At 41.5% G+C, this 22,104-nt stretch overlaps 2 protein-coding genes across 2 annotated transcripts in view; one reads left to right on the top strand and one right to left on the bottom strand.

Annotated features, from left to right (window-relative positions):
- Positions 1–22,104, top strand: part of LOC126263002 (peroxiredoxin-6-like) — a 236,014-nt gene that overhangs the window by 24,912 nt on the left and 188,998 nt on the right. The gene's annotated exons all lie outside the window — the stretch shown is intronic.
- Positions 1–22,104, bottom strand: part of LOC126262999 (peroxiredoxin-6-like) — a 192,794-nt gene that overhangs the window by 90,882 nt on the left and 79,808 nt on the right. The window lies entirely within an intron of this gene.

Genomic DNA, 22,104 nt, shown 5'->3' with positions numbered 1-22,104 from the left:
ACTAAATTTTACTTATTATACGTAGTAGGAATAGTATATGATTATATTTGTAGATGATTTGGTGTTATACAGTGAACGGATTCAGTACACAGAGCTATCATCTCTTGCAACAACAACGGCTCTAGCCGTGTTGGGAATCACACCACATTAGACTTGGATGAAATCGCTGACGCCATTCCATCCTGCTTCAACTCTGTGCCAGAGTTCATCAATCATAGTGATTGGACAGTGATGGTGTGCCGGTGGTCGCATGCCAGCCCCTCGGGAACCCATGATAAAATGATTTCATTGTCTGAGACAACTGGAGAATGTGATGGCTGTGGCAATAGTAGAAAACCCGCTGTATCAAGGTAGATTAGGACGCCGTGGAATGTTGTATTATCCCAAGATCACGTAGCCACAGCACAGTCGGCGACACACATAAATACCACAGACATGAGCAATGTTTCACTACAATCCGCAGTGATGAATGGGAGAGACTAAAGAAGACACATCCTCTCTCGCAGCACAGAGGTCAATATAAAGCATAGCATGGAAGTGCTTTGCTCAGTTCGAGACATCAGTTGAAGCAATCAACATCATCGGGTAGGACTAAAGATTTATTGAAGTCTCAGTTGGTAATGTACTTTTGTAAATGTTGAACATTGTACTTCAAGAGAAGAGTTGTTAATTAGCGCAACAAGTGGTGCATTAATAGTCAGTGACAGTTGTGAATTATCAAGAGCTCCCGTGGCAAAGGACTGTATCAGGTTAAGTAAATCTTTGTCTTTCATGTAATAAAGAGGATAATATTTCGTATGTCTTCCTGATATTTGTTGATACCCATCAACAGTGTCGGAAACTCCCCTAAAATCTGATTAACCATAATAAGATTCGCGAGCTGCTCCCCTATTGTCTCGATTCCGTCTCTCTGAATCATTCTACGTAGTCCATCTCCAGTTACATTTTCCGTGCCCCTTACAAGCGTGACTTCAAACTAGAATGCTGAACAGAATGAGATTTTCACTCTGCAGCGGAGAGTGCGCTGATATGAAACTTCCTGACAGATTAAAACTGTGTGCCGGACTGAGACTCGATCTCGGGACCTTTGCCTTTCGCGGGCAAGTGCCCTAACAACTGAGCTACCCAAGCACGACTCACGACCTGTCCTCACAGCTTCAATTCTGCCAGTACCTCGTCTTCTACCTTCCAAACTTCACTTAGGTTCGCAGAAGAGCTTCTGTGAAGTTTTGAAAGTAGGAGACGAGGTACTGGCAGAATTGAAGCTGTGAGGTCGTGTCGTGAGTCGTGCATGGGTAGCTCAGTTGGTAGAGCACTTGCCCGCGAAAGACAAAGGTCCCGAGTTCGAGTCTCGGTCCGGGACACAGTTTTAAACTGTCAGGAAGTTGGAATGCTGAAATTTGAGTAGCCAATCTTGTTATCTGACCAGCACGTCATTGGCGGACCAAAGCTCAACTCAAGGCTTGATTATCGGTTTCGAGCAGGATTGCCTGATGCTCGAAGTAAAACCAGAACTTGCCAAAGCAAAAAACACGGCTAGTGTCTCAGTTCGTACACAGAAAGAGCGATGACAACCTATGAGAGGCATAGGATACAGGTCGCCTGCCACACTGATCTTCTTGCAGTTGGAGAGCTGCAACGCGAGTTTGCAAAGCAATGGTCTGGACAATAAATTGCTTATCAAAATTCAAAATCGCCAACATTGGGTCACACTCCGAAACGTCCCCATGCCTTTCGAAAGCAGCTTGCTGAGACTTCTTCCATTCAAATTTACGTCCCTTTCTTTGCAGTTTGTTCAGGGGAATGGCTTTCTGACCAATATAACGAATGAATTAAAAAAAAATTAACCATCTTAGATTCTTTGGCCGTGAACAGTCTCTTATTGCGTTAATCCGACTTGGCTCAACCCTAACTGCAGATACCATACGCCTCGAAAACACCATCTCGGGCAACGCAAGCTTAACCTTGCTGGGTTTCACCATTAAGCCTGCTCTCCTTTATCGAGTAGAAAATTCCCTGAGGTGATGCACATGGTCCGCCGAATAAGGGCTAAAAATAACAAAATCGTCTAGGTAATTTCTTCTGATCCAATGGCAAATGCTCCAACAGCAGATTACTATCAACAGCTTCCTTTATGTAGATAGAAGTCAACGGAAACTTCATATGCCTACAAAATTTAAACGTAAAATATTCTTTCCCAATTTGACATCAATCCGGTACTGAGTACAACATTTGAACCTAAAATAAACTCCGCGGTCAACCCCTGCGCTATTAGCATATTAGATAACCCAGGTAAAGTTGCGAATATGGAGTTTTAACTCCGTCCAACCTCACACGTGCAATGAACTAAATGAGCCCTGATATTTAAGATAGGATCCATGTTCAACTTAGACAACATGGATCCTGGGTGTTGTCTAAGTTGCCATAGATCCTCTATAGATTGATGGGATTGGAACCAACCCTCACCCAACACGGCTACATAACGACCAATGTCTAAAACAGCGTAGAGTGTCTCAGAACTAATTTCGTAGCATAAGGACAGTGTCTAATTCCACTGCATCTCGACAACCCAACCTAGAGCTGCGATTGATCCACTCCTCCGATTTGTGCCCTTGCAGTGCCGTCGCCTTGATCCTCCATTATCCCGTTTCCTTCGAGGGAAATCACATCTTAAGAGTCCCCGACCTTCACAAGCAAAACAAATCACGTGCCTCATGCTTTGTGAGGCGCTGCGTTTTGGGAAGCCTACCCCCCAGTAGCCGCTTTACTCCCAGCCCCCCAACAATGATCACGTACCTAATCTCTGCAGCCTGATTAACCAAGGCTTCCGAACTCATGAAGCTATTGAGTGGTTGGGCTAACATGATTCAGGATCTGCCCAGTAGATTAATTCCGTGTACAATGGTCGACACCATCTCCTGTTCAGCACATGTATGAAATACACAAGGTCCTTGCTGTTATTTTTACTCTGCCCATACAGTCGGGAAAGAATTCGACATCACATTGTTCACGTCTATAATGCGTATCAATCAAACGTTGCATTTCCCTAGCGGGGATTATCTATTAGTAAATCTATGAAACACTCAATGTTTCCCGCCTTGGTATGACCATTGCAGCTCGCTGAACTAGACTTCGTTTTACGCATCGCTCCAACATCTGCAGGATTGCAACAGCCAGGAGTCCAAACACTTCTCTCTGTTCACTAAGAAACACCAAAAAATACAAAAATTGCATAATATCCGGATTTGTATCGACCTAAGGCGTTTGTCCTTTTATCATTTTCAAAAAAGATGAGGCAATTTTGAAAGCTGTTTGTCCCACTGGCCAGCGTCTATATATAAATCCGCTAAGTCCTGAAACTGACAACCTTTAGCGTCGTGTTCCGTGTTCACTATGGGTCTATTCCCCTGCACCGAAGCTATAGACAACACGTCATTTAGCTTCAACTCTATCTGCACAACGTTTGCCTGGAGTCATAACACATCATTTTCCCGCCCTACTTTACACAATAACCTCAAATATCGCAAACGATTTGTATAATACGCTTCCATTACCTGCAGCCTTCTCATTTGCGACCGGAGAGGGACTCTCCTTTCCAGAAATTTAATAAACGAATGAACTTGTTCTCCTAGTATCCAGCGAAGCTGTTGGCTCAGCGCCGGCACCATATTTGCAGGGATCTTTCCGTATATGATGACTTCATATGCTAATTCGTGTCTCCAAATTCCAAATCCACCCTATACTGGGAACATCTCGAAGAGCCATACCTGCAACAGCACAAGAGAGGAAAGACACTAATCCTCACAACTTTTACTCAGCATGTACACGACCATGCTCTGATAACATTTGCATGGTTTGATTTAGAAACAGTGTAGGCCGTGGAACTTTATTAGAATAGCAGAACTGAATGCACAGAATTCACTGAAATTTTCCTGGTATAAATAAAAAATAAAATAAAAAGATTTTCCTAACGGTTTATACACAAGAAATATGCATGGTATTAAGGACAACAGTAATACATTAACAATAAAAAAGTCCAAAGACTGATGTTCAGGCAGTGAAATAAACTTTAAAAGAAACCAAAGGAAGCAGTGAGATCACTAACAGCTTCCAAGTGCTAGTAAGCGGTGCTGCTTTCTCCTTTCTGTGTCTGGAAGTGTCTTCCAGAATGTATCCTCCACATGTAGAGAAAATCGACACAGAAAGTGTAAAAATGGAGTTAAAAGAAAAGCTTCATATTTGTGGTATAAGGATAGGACACAAAGAACGATACGGCATAGCATGTCATTTGCTGTGAATTATTTTTAGATTTCGCAGAGCATGAAAGTAGAGAGAGAAAATTGGTTGATAAGTATTTCTTTTCATCTCTTCGTTAATGTAACAGTATTCTGCGGTATAGGATCAGTCGGAATTGCAACAGAATGAGTGATTTAGTCTCCCCAAATGTATTATGCAATCGAAAATTCGCAATGATGTGATGTCTTAGGTATTCACGCCTGAATGATCGATTTTTGGACACCGGGAAACATTACTCACTGTCGGTATGATGCCTAATATGTAATTTGTCAGTTGCAGGGAACATCCACTATAATTTCTTACGACGTGCGACACAGGATTCTGATCCCACGGTCGTTTCGTGAAGAAGTGCAACAATGTTATCGATTCCTTCGCGTCATGTGAATTAACCCTCATGATCGCCGTGGGCAATTACGCCTCCAGCCGCCAACCGTCTTCCTCCTGGCGCTACACAAGCAAGCTGCTGGCCGGATTCCTCTACGTCGCGCTAGCTGGGGCCGCCCTAGATGTATTCAGTGCCGTCTCGTCCGCAACAAGAAGAAAATCCAGCAGAATGGCGCCATTCCCTGAACGGGACGGTACCTCCACCATGCCACGAATGTCGGGGCACAACCACAGTCTAAAACATACATTTGCGACGCACTGGTGCGAAAGTTGTTAGCGTTAGATAGTTGGAGCGAAACTGACGCTCCAAGGGCTGATTAAACAGTTACCTGCGTCATAAGGATAAAGTTTGTTTTTAATTATTTCTCTACTTAGTGAACTAAGCAGTTATGATTTGTGTTGCATGCTTTAGTGAATTACCAAGAGACATAAATTATCGCGAAAGAAATGTAAAAACAGCCAAATTTCACTAACAGAATGACAATAACTACAAATTAGTCATGAAGAAATACTTCCGAATATGTGTACGCTTTCGGTTTCCTCCAATGAAAGTAAGAGAATGTAAAAATATATTTCGTGCCTGAGAAGCATACATTTCTATTGTTATCTGCCTTTATTATGATATGGACTTTTCTTTACAAGTAAGAATTTTTTATGGAGTAATGATTCACCCATTCTTACACTTCACTCGAATTTCTAATACATGAGTATTTTTCTAAATGGTTTTGCTAAAAAAAGGAATACAGTATATTGAAGAATCTGGCCGTTAGTGGTTAAGACTTAGCAACTATTGTGGATTTGTTTTCTTCTGTGTTGGTAAATAGTTTTATTTCCTTCGACGTTTTATTATTACGTCTCTGTGACTTTCCCTTCAGCTATGGGCGTGGGTAATTATTTTTTGCGTTAAATAATGTAGCTCTTACGTTCAGTACAGGTTTCCTACGTTCCACATTCACGGATTTAAATGAAAGTGTAGCGAGCAAAATTTCGCGTTGTTGGGTAGATGTACGACGACTTTCTGCCAAAGGCAGGTCTTCTGGTGTTTACTAGCTTTTTTGTGTTATTAAAGGGAAACGGCATACTCCCGTAAATATCTGTACATTACAAGAGAATAGGAAATAGAATGTCCCGTTAGGTACCGTTTCATAATTCCCAGGGTCCTTAGGAAACTAAAGAGTGACAAATGTGCTGTCATGTTTTAATTCTTGTCGATTTTTGTTGCACTAAATACGCTCCCTATTGTATTAACTGTGTTACATATGAGTATAAACGATACTGATCGCACAGCCATATTGGATTCGCAAATTTTGGTAGCTGGCCCCTTGGTGCGCTGTTGTCGCAATGGGTAACAAAAATCAGAAGGAGTTTTGCGACTGTTATGTTAGACTGTGGCATAATTTCAACTGCCCTGAATACATCGTGAGGTTTTCCAATGTTTTCTGCGATTGTAAATAATCCATCTTTACTGTACTGGGACAAAGATACTTGAGGGCGCTGCACTAGTAGTGGATAAGATCCTTGACTCTGATTAATATACCCACTGGTGTGCTTGATCGCCAGTCAGTTGTGCGACGCTGGGGCATTCTCATAAGGGGCGTAGTAGCGAGCAATTGAGTGTTAGAGAAGGAGATTTGATATTTATGAACTGGGGAAAATTATCTGGAATACCTTACTGTGGAGCTTTTTTATTTATTATGTTGGAGAAGATTTTTGGAAGAATATTTCAATGTAAGCCGTGCACATACAAGAATGAAATGTATCTCAGAACTATCAACTGAAGGAAATCTTTGTCCTATAGATAATTAATAATATTTACGTTTTGTGTTAGTTTGATCTCTTTCCTTTTCGACAATAATCGTAGTTTAAATTTTCAAGAAAGATTTTTTTAGAGTAAAACTCCCCACCATCATTCCTAGTAGAGTTTAAAATATTTTGTCGTGTCTCGATTGCACCTTGCGCCACACGCAGCCATAGATTACTTCTGACAAACAAAGAAAAATTTAGAGTAGATTATTTTCCCTTAGCTGCTGCAGCTGCTGGTTTCAGTTTGCTTTCGATTGCGTCTGTACACCAGGCACGAAAGAGCCAGCTGAGCAGGAGGTAAGTTACTTTTGTTTCGAGGGAGATACCACTTTGCATTCTTGAGAGAAGACAGTACGTCGTCAGAAACTGCAAGTGCTCTACTAAGTAGACGGATTAATTTCCAGTGATCAGTGAAGATAACATTAAACAGTTATTTTCTACCGAGTTGAGCAGTATTTTTATTCTGTGTATACTTCAAGTCAGAAATTTCACTTCATGTTATATAACTTTGATAGTATTGAGTTTCAGTTAAATAGATTTCGCCGAATACACAGTTAATTTCTTTTTATATTTAATTAGAGTCATTTTCATTATTTAAAACCCAGCCTTTCTCTAAGATTAAGGTCTTTTTCCCGAGACGGTTTACATGGACAGCACACGGCCAACCAACAGTCAGTTTTGCTCAGCAGTTGAATCCAATATCTAAAGCACACGTTTCTTGAAAAGAAAGTTTTTGAAAAACGAATATCCAGTATTTCACACAAAGATTAATTACTTAGAAAGCTTACAACATTGATCAACCGATTTTGTGACTGCGTAACTAACCCACTTTCGAACTTGCTGTATTGAGAACTACCATTCAGTGCTGAATTTCATCTGTACTAGAGGCAAACCGTATGTAATGACTTATTAGCACTAAATTCAGTGGTGTACGAAAAACGTGTTGTGATGACAGCAAGAAGAGACAAAGGTGACACAGGCATTCGAATCACTTTACATAAAAATACAATTAAGAAGAAGCAACTTCTATCCTCAAGCATGCTTCATGTTGTCAATCCTATTCAATTTTTGACCAACAACAAGTTAGACAGACTTTTTCGTTTCTTTTACGTTAGTAGGTGAGAGGAATGAAATAATCTTTAGGCGTAATGCAATAAGAAATCCGACGAAATTAAGCCGCAGTTAGCTCTTTCGGCGAGAGCGTTAATTTTGCATGTGAATAAAAAAGCAACCTTCATCGAATGTGTTTGCTTGAGTTATCATTTAGTAGCACCGAGAACTGGTCACATTACGGTGGACTGTAGTTCAGCGTTATCTCAGCGTTGGGACAACATGTTTGCATAGCCCTGTCTGGTATGCAAACACGCTTTTAGCACCGCAGCAAGGTCAATGACGCAGCATCTACAGTCTCTCTCTCTCTCTTCTTCTCGCTCTCTCTCCCTCCTACCGCTGAGCGGGTGTTATCTATATTCCTCTAACTGATATCTCATTACTGATAACATCGGCAGTCAGACTTGCTACATTCCAGCGATAACAGCAAAACAGCTTACAGTACTGATAGTGAATATAAAAAAACTGATCTCTTAACATAGCTCTTGATTTCTCATGAGAAAAAGGTAAAGTAACAGCAGATAAACATTCCTTAACGTCGAATTTTGTTTTATTATGATAACACACTCTCTAACACCATTTTTACTATTAAAGTCTCTTTACCATTGTTGGCGTTTATAGGGAAAGAAATATCTGTATGGCGAGTCGAAAATTTAAAATAGTCAAGACGTATTTTGGAAGTAATATGGCAAATATTGGAATACTCTTTTTCAAATTCTGAAGGTGGCAGGGGTAAAATACAGGGAGCGAAAGGTTATTTACAATTTGTACAGAAACCAGATGGCAGTTATAAGAGTCGAGGGGCATGAAAGGGAAGCAGTGGTTGGGAAAGGAGTGAGACAGGGTTGTAGCCTCTCCCCGATGTTATTCAATCTGTATATTGAGCAAGCAGTAAAGAAAACAAAAGAAAAATTCGGAGTAGGTATTAAAATTCATGGAGAAGAAGTAAAAACTTTGAGGTTCGCCGATGACATTGTAATTCTGTCAGAGACAGCAAAGGACTTGGAAGAGCAGTTGAACGGAATGGACAGTGTCTTGAAAGGAGGATATAAGATGAACATCAACAAAAGCAAAACGAGGGTAATGGAATGTAGTCAAATTAAGTCGGGTGATGCTGAGGGGATTACATTAGGAAATGAGACACTTAAAGTAGTAAAGGAGTTTTGCTATTTACGGAGTAAAATAACTGATGATGGTCGAAGTAGAGAGGATATAAAGTGTAGACTGGCAATGGCAAGGAAATCGTTTCTGAAGAAGAGAAATTTGTTAACATCGAGTATAGATTTAAGTGTCAGGAAGTCGTTTCTGAAAGTATTTGTATGGAGTGTAGCCATGTATGGAAGTGAAACATGGACAATAACCAGTTTGGACAAGAAGAGAATAGAAGCTTTTGAAATGTGGTGCTACAGAAGAATGCTGAAGATAAGGTGGGTAGATCACGTAGCTAATGAGGAGGTATTGAATATGATTGGGGAGAAGAGAAGTTTGTGGCACAACTTGACTAGAAGAAGGGATCGGTTGGTAGGACATGTTTTGAGGCATCAAGGGATCACAAATTTAGCATTGGAGGGCAGCGTGGAGGGTAAAAATCGTAGAGGTGGACCAAGAGATCAATACACTGAGCAGATTCAGAAGGATGTAGGTTGCAGTAGGTACTGGGAGATGAAGAAGCTTGCACAGGATAGAGTAGCATGGAGAGCTGCATCAAACCAGTCTCAGGACTGAATACCACAACAACAACAACATGGCAAATTCACGTGCCCTGCGAAATGTAATTGTGCCGATTTAATCTGTCACATGATTCGCCAAAGGCAAACCTCTTCCGTGCAACAGGAAAGGGAGTCAAAAGGTTTTGATTACCACTACGAAAAAAATAAAACTAAGGAATAAGTTTCTGTTTATTTGCAGGTACAAACCTGTATTGCAGGTAGACGTTGAAATCCCTGAACCACAGAACCGTAGAAGTCAAAACCGAACGGCACAACGCATCTCCACTTCATAGATGTGCTGCACTCGTTTGTTATAGTTCTTGTAGTGCTTCGGTACTGTGGGCGGGTATTTCCAAGTGTACCATGATTTAAGTAACTCTATTTTCTTCGAGGTCGTGACAAATTTTATGATTACCCTTCGTAACAAATTGGAATGCTTGGTCTTTTTCCCTTTTTCCTTGCATATTCTGTCGCCGCAACTTGTAGTTACCTCAGTGTTCTCCACTTTATTATGTCACCGGGAGCGTACCCGTGATAGCTACGGAAAGAAGAGCAGGGGAAGGGAGGACAGCAACACATATTAGTTTCGTCTCAGGGCTAGGAATGGGGGAAACGAAGCGCAATTTGTCGGCAAATATAATGTTTTTATTGACTCCAAAATGCTATTGGTGGGAATATTATATTGTTACTAAACAATTTTAAATTTTAATAATCCAAATTTTATTCAAAGGAAGTCATGATTTATAGTTCATGCACTAGCTAATTACAATTATAAGGTCTCCAGTGGTATGTCATATTAAAAAGAGGACATCAAAAACTTTGCTGCCGAAGGACACATCAAAAACAGGAAATCAAAAACTTTGCTGCCAAACACCTGCAAACATCCATTGGAGAATGTAGAATGTGTATTGGGCAGGATATCTGTCGAAAAACTGCCGCAGCAGAATGGTACTCCAAATTCCTTGCTCGTCGCAATTCGACACAAGACAGGATCAACGATTCCTGTCAGACGAGGATGTGCAGCAGGCAGGTACGGACTTCTTCACGCAGCAGGACATGGTGTTTTACGAAATGGGTACCTTCAACCTGCTGCATTGGTGGAGTAATCGTCTCAATGCTCAAGGTTCCTTATTGCCATACCGATTCTGGACTCTATGACCTTCTAAGGAAACTTTTTGATCACAATTAGACCATCAGTGAGAGAGCACCTCGAGTTCCTGCTGTTAATGAGGCGAGTACACCGTTCGTTTGTTATGTATTTTCACAAGCTTCAAACAGGAGAGACTTCAGTAATGGAGACGAACTGTAATTGCTGTGTACAGATGTGAGCTGAGTCGGTGACCCTTCGCTCACAACTCCAGGTGGTGTTGGCTTCTGTCACATAGCTTGAAGCTGCTGCCAAGTGGCATCACTGTGGGGGGTCGGATGCGGGGCTGCGAGGGATGTCGAACACATCCCATGTGTCCCCCGATCAATCCACTGCTGTGGCTGCGCCTCACCAGTGGTCGAGTGGCAGATCATTCCAAAGTCCGGGAGGCAGTTAAAGACTTTCCAAGGCGCCGATCGTAGGGCCTCTCCGATTCGTTTGATGAAAAGGTTTCGGGCGTTATCTGTGGCTGACGAAGTCTCTAAGCTAGATGCAGTCATCTACATTGTTCCAGAGGAAGCTTCTCGGCCTGCAAGGTCTGGGCATTCACAGATGGTGGGTTTGCTGGTAGTGGGGAGCTCCAACATTAAGCACATAATGGGGTCACTTACGAACATGGCTGACAAGGAAGGGAAGGAAGCCAGTGTGCACTCCATGTACATAAAATGGGGAGTCATTCCAGATGTGGAAAGGGTCTTTCTGGTTGCCATGAAGAGTACAGGGTGCAGCCAACTGCAGGTGGTGGCTCATGTCGGTACCTATGACATGTGTCCCTTTGGATTGGAGGAAATTCTGTCTGGTTTCGGGCGGCGTGCAGAAATGGTAAAGACTGCCAGTCTTGCTTGCGAGATAAGACGGAGCTTACCATGTGCAGCATCGTTGATAGAACCGACTGTGGTCCTTTGGTGCAGAGCCGAGTGGAGGGTCTGATTCAGAGGCTCAGGCGGTTCTGTGACCGTCTAGACTGCAGATTCCTTGACTTGCGCTATTGGGTGGTGGGTTTACGGGTTCTGCTTAATAGGTTAGGAGTGCACTATACACAGGAAGCGGCTACATGGGTAGCGGGGGCTGTGTGGAAAGGACTTGACAATTTTTTAGGTTAGAGGCTCTCAGGAAACCACAGAAAGGGCGTCCATCTAAAAGGGAGCAGGTAAACCACACTAAGGTAGTTGTAGAAACAATCGGTATTGTAGTTGTAAATTGTCCTGGGAAAGTGCCAGAGCTCCAAGGCCTGACAGAAAGCACTGAAGCTCAAATAGTTATAGGTACGGAAAGCTGGGGTTAAAGGCGGAAATAAGTTAAGCTGAAATTTTTTCACACGACTTAACAGTGTTCAAGAAGGATACGTTAAACACAGTTGGTGGTGGATTATTTATTGCTGTCAGAAGTAGTTTACCTTGTAGTGAAATTGAAGTAGATAGTTCCTGCGAAAGTGTGGGTAGAAGTTATACTTGACAATCGGACTAAACTATTAATTGGATAGTTTTACCGACCCCCCAACGCAGAAGATATAGTTGGTGAATAGTTCGAAGAAAACTTGAATCTCATTTCAAATAGATACCCCCCCCCCCCACACACACACACATACGATTATAGTCGATGGCGACTTCAATCTACCGTCGATATACTGGAAAAATTATACGGTTAAAGCAGGCAACAGGCATAAAACGTCATCCGAAATTTTACTGAATGATTTCTCAGAAAATTATTTTGAACAATTAGTTCATGAGCCCACTCTAAGCGTAAATGGTTGCTTAAGCGTACTTGACCTCTTAACAACAAATAATCCTGGACAAATTGGGAGTATCATGACGGATACTGGGATTTGCGACCACAACGCAGTTGCTGCTAGGCTTAATACCGTGACACCCACAACCATAAAAAAGAACCGCAAAGTACATCTATTTAAAAAAAGCTGACAAAAACAAACAGAATACAGTTGTGTGCATAAAAGTGTGTTGTGGAAAACACAAGAAATGCATAGTACTGCAGAACATCTAAAGATTAGACCAAAATTACAGATGTCTAACGTAGAAAAACAACGATGTGCTAGCAGACTGCATTTCCCGATGTAAGGGAGAAATCAACCGAAAATCACCACCATTGATGATGATGCTTTACATCAACAAAGCGAAACGCGTCTGGTGAAAAAAACACTCATTCTTTTTAGTTGCAATGACAGAAGAAAAATACCCTCAAATTTAAAAGACGCAAAATCCAGAAGATTGGCAAAGTTTTGGAGAAGTTCGAACTATAGCGTGTACTTCAAAGCGAGATGCTTTTAATCTCGGAATCTGGGAGAAAACTCAAACAGATTCTTGTCGTACATAAGGAACACCAGTAGCAAGACGCAATCAATACCTTCACTACGCGATAACAACGGCGAAATCACTAATGACAGTGCCACTGAAGCAGAGTTATTAAACACGGTTTTTCGAAACTCCTTCACCAAAGAAAGTAAATATACTATCGACTGAGGATGTCAAATTGATTCCATATTTTTAGATTTCCAGAAGACTTTCAACATCGTTCCCCACAAGAGTCTTCTAACCAAACTGCGTGCCTACGGTGTATCGCCTCAGTTGTGTGACTGGATTCGTGATTTGCTGTCGGATAGGTCACAGTTCGTAGTAATAGACGGAAAGTCATCGAGTAAAACAGAAGTAATGTCTGGCGTTCCCCAAGGAAGTGTTATAGGCCCTTTGTTGTTCCTGATCTATATTAACGACATAGGAGACAATCTGAGTACCCCTCTTAGATTGTTTTACAGATGATGCTGTCATTTACAGTCTTGTAAAGTCACCAGAGGACCAAAACGAACTGCAAAATGATTTAGATAAGGTATATGTATGGTGAGAAAAGTGGCAATTGGCCCTCAATAAAGAAAAGTGTGAAGCTATTCAAGTGAGTACTAAAAGAAATCCGCTAAATTTCGATTACGCGATAAGTCACACAAACCTGAAGCCTGTAAATTCAACAAAATACTTGGGGATTACAATTACAAATAACCTAAATTGTAACGCTCACATAGATAATGTTTTGGGGAGAACAAACCAAAGACTGTGATTCATTGGCAGAACACTTAGAAGGTGCAACAGGTCTACTAAAGAGATTGCTTACACCACGCTTGTCCGCCCTATTCTGGTGTATTGCTGTGCGTTGTGGTATCCGTATCAGGTGTGACTGACGGATGACATCGAAAAAGTTCAAAGAAGGGCAGCTCGTTTTGTACGGTCGCGAAATAGGGGAGATAGCGCCACAGACATGATATGTGAATTGGAATGGTAGTCATTTAAACAAAGGCGTTTTTCGATGCGACGGGATCTTCCCATTAAATTTCAATGACCACTTGTCTCCTCCGATTGCGAAAACATTCTGTTGGCACCCACCTGTATAGGGAGAAATGATCATCACGATAAAATTAGAGAAATCAGGGCTCGCACAGAAAAAATTACGTGCTAGTTTTTCTCGCGCGCCGTACGAGAGTGGAACGGTAGAGAGACAGCTTGAAGGTGGTTCATTGAACCCTCTGAAAGGCACTTAATTGTGAATAGCAGAGTAATAACGTAGATGTAGATGTTTGTACAGTTTTGTACCTGCTTTTAGCAGTGTGAATGATGCGTGAATCTGATCTAAAGTAAATATGTAGATCATTGTCCAATTGATAAACGCTGTACGAACTAGCGTGAGAATATTTTAAGACAGTGTGACCGCCTCTCCCGCCGGAGGTTCGAGTCCTCCCTCGGGCGTGGGTGTGAGTGTTGTCCGTAGCGTAAGTTAGTTTGAGTAGTGTGTAAGTCTAGGGGCCGAAGACCTCAGCAGTTTGGTCCCTTAGGAATGCACGCACGCACAGTGTGACAGCAGACGATGGGGAAATTTGTATCATAATATGTTAAGTAAGTTTATGGTAAAAGGAAAGCTAATTCGAGTGCAAATGAAAATAGTTAATAACGTGAAGTATAAACAAAATATCAGAACGTTAAATATTTAATTTCGGGAAAAAGTACATTTCTAAAGTGTGTTATTTGTTGATTGGTTAGTCTTGAAACACGCGGGATAATAATGTTTTTCTATTGGCCTCAAATTAAACTGACCAATCAGAACAGAGTATTCTTCACTCGTCTTTTCTGTTGGAGACAGAGAATGCTTACAGAAGTCTAACGAGTCGGGGCCGAGCCTTTCAATGGTACGGTCGTGTGTAGTATGAGCTCCGAAGGAAGTTATAATTTGCTGCTTTTAGCTGTGCTACCTGCCTCAAAAGTGCATATTTATTCCGGTGTGTTGTTTTTAGAAAGTATGGATTTTTAAAGTAATTTTGTGTATGAGAAAAAGACAGTAATTCCGCTTGGCATATTGAGCAGCTCGGTGACTAAAAACTTGAGTGCATTAGACACCGATAAACTCAACAGTGTGGCGAGCATTTTCATTTATGAACAATCCGTGCTTAGTAGCTGTTCAGATTTCGGGAAATACAAGTATATTACCATTAACTTGCTAACTTGAATGAAAGAATTTGTGCATGACTGTGTTAGGATTAACACAGGCTTGGCAGTGAACGTGTAATTCTCAACTTTAGAATATACCGTATTTTGCCAGTATTTCCGCCTTTCATTCAAAATTCAGACCTTTTCCCGATTTTTAGAATAGTTAACGTTGTATGCAGCCTGGTGCGAGTCGCAACACAGTAGGTTTCTGCTCGGCTTTCCTACCGGCGATCTGCTGCGACGAGTTCACATGTGGGTGCAGGTAAAGGACGAAAAGGATCCGCGCCGCCGCAGTATGATGTATCCATGTGTATCAGCCATCATATAGTGGTAATCATGTTTAAAACAGTGAATTGTATATACAAAAAATCATTCACCTCCTCTCTCTTAGTATCAGTATGATGTATCTTTGCTAATAAACAATCAAACGGTACTAGTCATGTATATGACAATGAATTGTATTAGTGTGATGTCTCCACTGCATATAAGCAAGAAATTAATTTGTTATATCAGTGTTATTATTTATAAGATGACCCTAATGGTTTCACCACGAAAGTTATTGTAGGATGGAACCAAACAAGAACAATTTTTGCAGAAAATTTTAATTTACACAGATATGTACACACACAATCATTCAGATTAACAGTATTGTCCAAATAATTATTTTGTATATGACTTGAATTTGGCATGAATTGTATACAGACCTTTAGGCGCAGTTACATACGTAGGCAATCCTTCCATAAATTATGCCTCCACAGATTTTATGCATGTAGCGTTTTTTTAACTATATATCCTGGTGTTGAATGAATGTAGCCTGTTATACAATGTTCTAATTGATTTATATTTACGAACTGCACACGAAAATTGTAAGGTGTCAGGCAAATCCAACACCTTCCATGAAAACCCTGACATGATAAGCAAATCCAGTAGTATGTCACATAGCTCCGAATAAATCGTGACATTAAATTAACCAAAGTAATACGAGTAACGAGTGAGCAAATGGAATACCACAGTCTAACACAAGAATGCCTAAATGCATGTCATACCTTCCCACCGTGAGACAGACGCAGTTCCGAGGGGAGAAACGAGAACAGAAGCCGAGAGCAGAACCGTGTTAAGCTAGAAGGCCCTACGATAAGGGACGGACACCCACGTGGCCAGCTAACCGACAGGACCACCCCCCAGCCCATGTTAAAAGCTAGAGCCCTCCAGAAGAACAGTATAGATCTTACTAGAACACTAAAAGGGCCACACCAGCCGCAAGTTTTAGCGTGAGACTTTTTCGCGTCTCTGTTACGTTGCAAACGTTAAAAACACTGCCCCACCACGAAAGGTAACCGACAGGATCACCCCCCAGCCCATGTTAAAAGATAGAGACCTCCAGAAGAACAGTATAGATCTTACGATAACACTAAAAGGGCCACACCAGCTGCAAGTTTTAGCGTGAGACTTTTTCGCCTCTCTGTTACGTTGCAAACTTTAAAAACATTGCCCCACCACGAAAAGTATAACGTTTCTCATTGGATAGACAGAATTTTTGTAGGCGGAGCTTAAGGTTAACATTGAGACCCTGATTGGTCAGATGAAAACACAGCCAGATAGTTTTTTTAAACCAACTTCGGTAAATTGTAGTAAGGAGAAGTTAGGAAAGAGTTGCTTCCGAGACGGCGAGGTGAGCGGAGCTGTGCTGCCCACCGCCCCCTGACGAACACCGACAAGGTAATGAACGCACGTGATGCCACATAACAGCGCATAAAGCTTCACTCAGAACTGCAGAAGTCTAATCTGTTACATCCCCTTTTTACGTAATCCTAGTGTCGATCGTCAATTAAATCTCATGGTATTCACATTTGCTACGTGAAGTTGAGATCTGAAACGCGATGATTTTTCTGTTCTATAATTATTGAGAAGCCACATCAGCCACTGTAATTTACAAGTTAGATAAGTAATTAAAGATAATTTAGGGTCACTGTAGACCATTTTGATAGTTTTCTCTTTTGTGAAACTTAATTTAAACCTAGATTATAGATGTGATATGGCATAGCTCATCCTTCGATCCATTGTAGAACTTTGAAACCCACTCAGGGAATATTCGTTCACATTTTTGTTGAACGCAGTTGATTTTTATCATCCTGTATTAAAACATTTCCTTTCATCAATAGTGCAATTTATAAACAATGTTTTGTGAGTAGAATAAAATTTCCAATGGTAAACTTAACTGCTTTTTCGACATTATTTTACCAGATAACTAAAAATAGGAAAGCCTTGAACCCCTTCCACTAAATTTAGTTAGTATTAAGATTCTTTTACAGGGAATGCAGTGGAGCTGACGCTGAAATCATTAAATATTTGGTTATATCATTGCTAGTCTCACTGAACTCTTCTGAACTCTACATGTCATGTGTGGTCTGGCGTCTCCTTACCAGCAACAGGTCCCAGGTTCAAACTAGTCAATTCCCTAAAAAACACGCTCAGAGCGTCGTTGCGCGAAGGTGGTAGGGAGACACGACTTAGAACAGACAGACACCACGCAGAATGTTAGAAAATACTCAATAGAGTCCCAATATACAGCTGTAATGTAGACAGCAGCGGCACATACTGTCTGACACTATCAGTAGAGCACTGTACAAGTTGTTTAAATTCATCATACTTGAATGTTTAATGTATATGACCTCAGCTTCAAATTGCAGCTCAAGCACTGCATCTCCATATGTATCAACAATTGATGCCTCTCCTTTTAACGTAAGAATATTAATAGGAGTTTGTGATGGGTTGTACTCCATCGCTATCTTTCTCTCTATGAACTTTATCACACAGATAGTCCCATTTACACCATGAATACTACATTCTACCACCAAGACGTTGAATATTCTCCATCTCAGTCATCATGCTGAAGTCAGTGTGAGGTGCTAGGCCTTTATGTACATGCTTGGATCCACTTGAATTAAGACTGTGGATACTGGTGAAGAGCAGTATTCTGCTAGCTGAAACTCAAGTTCTGGTAACTGCTGCTGTGGCTGTGCTACAACATTGTCAAATGACACCAACACCAGGCTCAAAAGGTCGGGAGGAATCCTGTGGAGAATGACTGCTGCAACCGTAGCTGTGCTAAAACATAGTCAAACGACATCAGGTCCGAAAGATGTGAAGACATCCTGTGGACAGTGACTGCTGCTGCTGTGGTTCAGGCAGGAACTTAGGTGTGTCCTAGTCTGTAAGAGTGTCGAAGCCTTAAGTATAGCACACCTACATAGTAATAGTAATAATAGCACGACATAAATGAATACTTACTATAGTCTTCTTCTTCCCAGGTGGTCATTACTGCTGCTGGCAACGGTTCATACAGGATGGAGATACAAACAGTAAATGACAGCGAACGAGCAGTTGCTCACATGTTGGGAGGCTGAGGTTGCACACCACAGGTGCCCCGGGGGCCCGTCAGCATGCTGGTCTTGGCTGCAGGGAGAGGGAAAGTGATGATGTCATTGTACAGGCAGTGGACAGTGGCGTGATTTACTCCACGATGGGCTGACGCTTAAGTTATCAGTTTCAGGAATGCTGAAGCCAATGTCAGCGATCTGAGCCAGAACAATTAGTGATCCTCTACTACCTCCTCCTTCCCAGAGATACGCTTGTGGAGAGGGGCCTTTTACATCCAGAATATTTTACTCAAGCGAACGCCGTCCTCATTGAGTTGTATTCTAGCGCTGTACTCAGGAAATATTACAGTTGCAGTTTCCCCTTGCTTTCAGCCGTTCGCCACACCAACATAGCAAGCACATGTTTGGTAATTTTACAATGCCAGATCAATCATTGGGACTGTTTCCCCCGTAAGACTGCTGCCCGTCTTCAGATGTTGTATCTTAGTCTGACCTCTACACAGATATGCCTATATTGTGGTTGAGATTACTGCACAGTTCCTTATCTTAAGAATCTTATTCTTATCCTTTACTATTTGCAGACCAGCTTTCAAACTATTTCTATCAAATTTTTCCATTAGCTCTTCAAGTTTATTTGTGCTGGAGGCAAAAAGTAAGGCATTTCTGACGTGTTCCATTAACTTCTGTTCCTTCTACTTTTTTCTAGTTAGAAATCTGAAAACTACATATAGGGCTACTGAAAGTATAGTTAGTTATCTGATCCCTCTTTCAGTTCTGTATACTCCACTACCCTGATGAAGTATTTAAGTCCACAATAATTCTCATCTTTAGAGAAGTGCTTACTGAAACTTGGTAACGTATTCCGAGAAAATACTTCACAAGACTTTAAATGATGTCAGTTTCGGCTCTTCGTTTTAATAGTTTTTCTTCTTCTTTTTTACCTTCTCCTGTTTCCGTACGAGGTCGACATTATTGTGCAGTTTGTCGCAATGTTGGTGACAGTTTGTGACCGTACGCCCTTCTTGACGCAGCCACTACCCACAGGACGGAATCTGCCATACTCCGTCTGTCTGCGTCTACAGAAAATCTGATGTTCAAGGTGAGACTGTTTTCTAAATATTTGTGTTGCGTGTATCTTAGGCTGGATGTGGAAAACCGCCTAAAAACCACTTGCAGACTGGCTAGCTCAACAGTCCTCGTCGCAAACACGCGAGGCAGATTCGATACGGGACAGGCTCGTTTCTCCGAATCCCGGAAGCGGCGCCTTGACTCTCTAGGCTATCCTGGGGGGTCTGCAACAGTTTTCATCGTGCTATTGCAATTTAGGACTATGTACCGTTTTCAGGCACCTACAAGCATATAACACAACACACCGGGCAAAAATACAAACATAAAAAAATTTTGCATCACCTTGGTTCCGGAGCCTGTATAGAAAATTGGGACAGAGATCAACATAAACATCATTTCCGCCCTTTTTATTGCTCATGAAAAACACACATGGAATTTTGTACCACCATACAGCGAGACCTTCATAGGTGGTGGTCCAGATTGCTGTACACATCGGTACCTCTAATACCCTGTAGCATGTCCTCTTGCGTTGATGCATGCCTGTATTCGTCTTGGCGTACTATCCATAAGTTCATCAAGGCACTGTTGGTCCAGGTTGTCCCACTCCTCAACGGCGATTCGGCATAGATCTCTTAGAGTGGTTGGAGGGTCAGGTCGTCCATAAACAGATCTTTTCAATCTATCCCAGGCATGTTCGATAGGGTTCATATCTGGAGAACATGCTGGCCACTCTAGTCGAGCGGTGTCGTTATCCTGAAGGAAGTCATTCACAACATGTGCACGATGGGGGCGCAAATTGTCGCCCATGAAGACGAATGTCTCGCCAATATGCTGCCGATATGGTTGCACTATCGGTCGGAGGATGGCATTCACGTATCATACAGCCGTTACGTCGACTTCCATTACCACCAGTGGCGTACGTCGGCCCCACATAATGCCACCCCTAAACAGCAGGGAACTTCCACCTTGCTGCACTCGCTGGACGGTGTGTCTAAGGCGTTCAGCTTGACCAGGTTGCCTCCAAATACATCTCCGACGATTGTCTGGTTGAAGGCATATGCGACACTCTTCGATGAAGAGAACGTGGGAGAGATTTCGTTATGATTTGGGTGGGCTTTATCGTCGTAGTATTCAGCTGGTCCTTTCATTACCGTCACTGGCAGGATTACTGCGAATGAACATCTCGTCATCCTCGACAATGAAGTGCTTACTATGACTAACATACGGCTGTCGAACACTGCCGTATTCCAAAACGATAATGCGTCCATACAAACTGCCAAATATGTTCAGGCGTGGTATGTGGAGCCTCAGAATATCATCAAAGATCTTCCTTGGACAACGAAATCGCCAGGTCTCGACATTATGGGGAGTTTTGGAGCAGAGAGTTAGGAGCAGATTTCGAGCTCCAACATCGTTCAAGCAATTGGCTGATGTTTCGGTACAAGACTGGGAGAACATTCCGTTAGAAACTATTCAGACACTCTACGAGTATATTCCGCGAAGAACTGCAGCTGTTCTTAAGGCCAATGGTTGCCCATCTTCTTATTAATAAAGATATATTGCGTATATCTCAGATGTTCATAGTATTTTGTCCACCCCCTGAATATAGGCCAGTTTTCCGTGAGATTTCGTTTTCTACAGAACACTTTTGGCTTAGTCTCTATTGTGTTTAAGAATAGCGAGATCGTCTGCGAAAGCCAGAGACTTCGTGTTGATTCTCTGGTCTTTCTTAATCCCAGGTTAGTTTCACTTTATTTTATTTTCCCTTGTCTTCATTTTTTTTTTTCAGAATTGTGTGAAATAGGAGGGGGAGCGTCCATCTCCTTGGCGAATGACGGTGTGGATTTTATATGCTGCTGAAGTTTCTTCTATGAATTTAACCTTGGAGGTTGTACCCTTAAATGTCTGTTGGATAATTGCCTTTGATTTCCTATCGATTTCGAATTCTACCAAATTAATTTTTGTGTGTCTATCGAATCTTAAGTCGTTATATGGTCGTCAAAAGTTACCACGATATTTCTACGTCTTCTTATTTGTAAAATTCTTTTTAGGTTACGTATACGTTCTGTACAAGATCGCCCTATAAGAAAATCTGTCCTATTAGTTGGTCTGACTGTTCTGTCAGTCGACTTAATAAGGCTTTTGAAATGATTTTCTCACAACAGGGAGCAACAAAATTTTCCTGTAAGTAAGCATATCGGTTTTATCTTCTTTTTTGTGAACAGAATGAATTAATGCATATTTCCACTCTGTATGTACTCGTTTTCTTTCCCAAATGTCTGATACAGCTATTGAGTTGCTTGTTTGAGATTACTGTGTTTAATTTCCATATTTCTGCTATGATTCTTTTTTCCCCAAGAGACTTCTTACTTTTTAAACTTGATTATTTCCTTGAGTTTCTCGAGAGACTGTCGTTTTGCATCTAGAGTGGACGGAGGTTTTTCGACTCTAGATTTCCTAACCGGGAGCTCGCAGCTGTGAAGGGAGTAAAAGTAGTTTCCCAAATTTATCACTTATTTTCTGTGCTGATTTCTAGATTACATAGCTGATGCCGGGTTAAATACCTTTCTAAACCTTCTGTAAACCTTTCCACTGTTGTTCTTAATAATGTCTTGTTCTATTTCTTTAAGCCGTTTTATATCGGAAGTTAATTCAATTTTCTCCTTGCATGGCCAGTATAAAAGGACGTGCACAGTATTGTCACTGGTGAAGCAATGACAACG

This window comes from Schistocerca nitens, chromosome 6 (genome assembly GCF_023898315.1).
Source record: "Schistocerca nitens isolate TAMUIC-IGC-003100 chromosome 6, iqSchNite1.1, whole genome shotgun sequence".
In the NCBI taxonomy this organism is placed as follows: domain Eukaryota; kingdom Metazoa; phylum Arthropoda; class Insecta; order Orthoptera; family Acrididae; genus Schistocerca; species Schistocerca nitens.
This window is presented reverse-complemented; position numbering and strand designations above follow the sequence as displayed.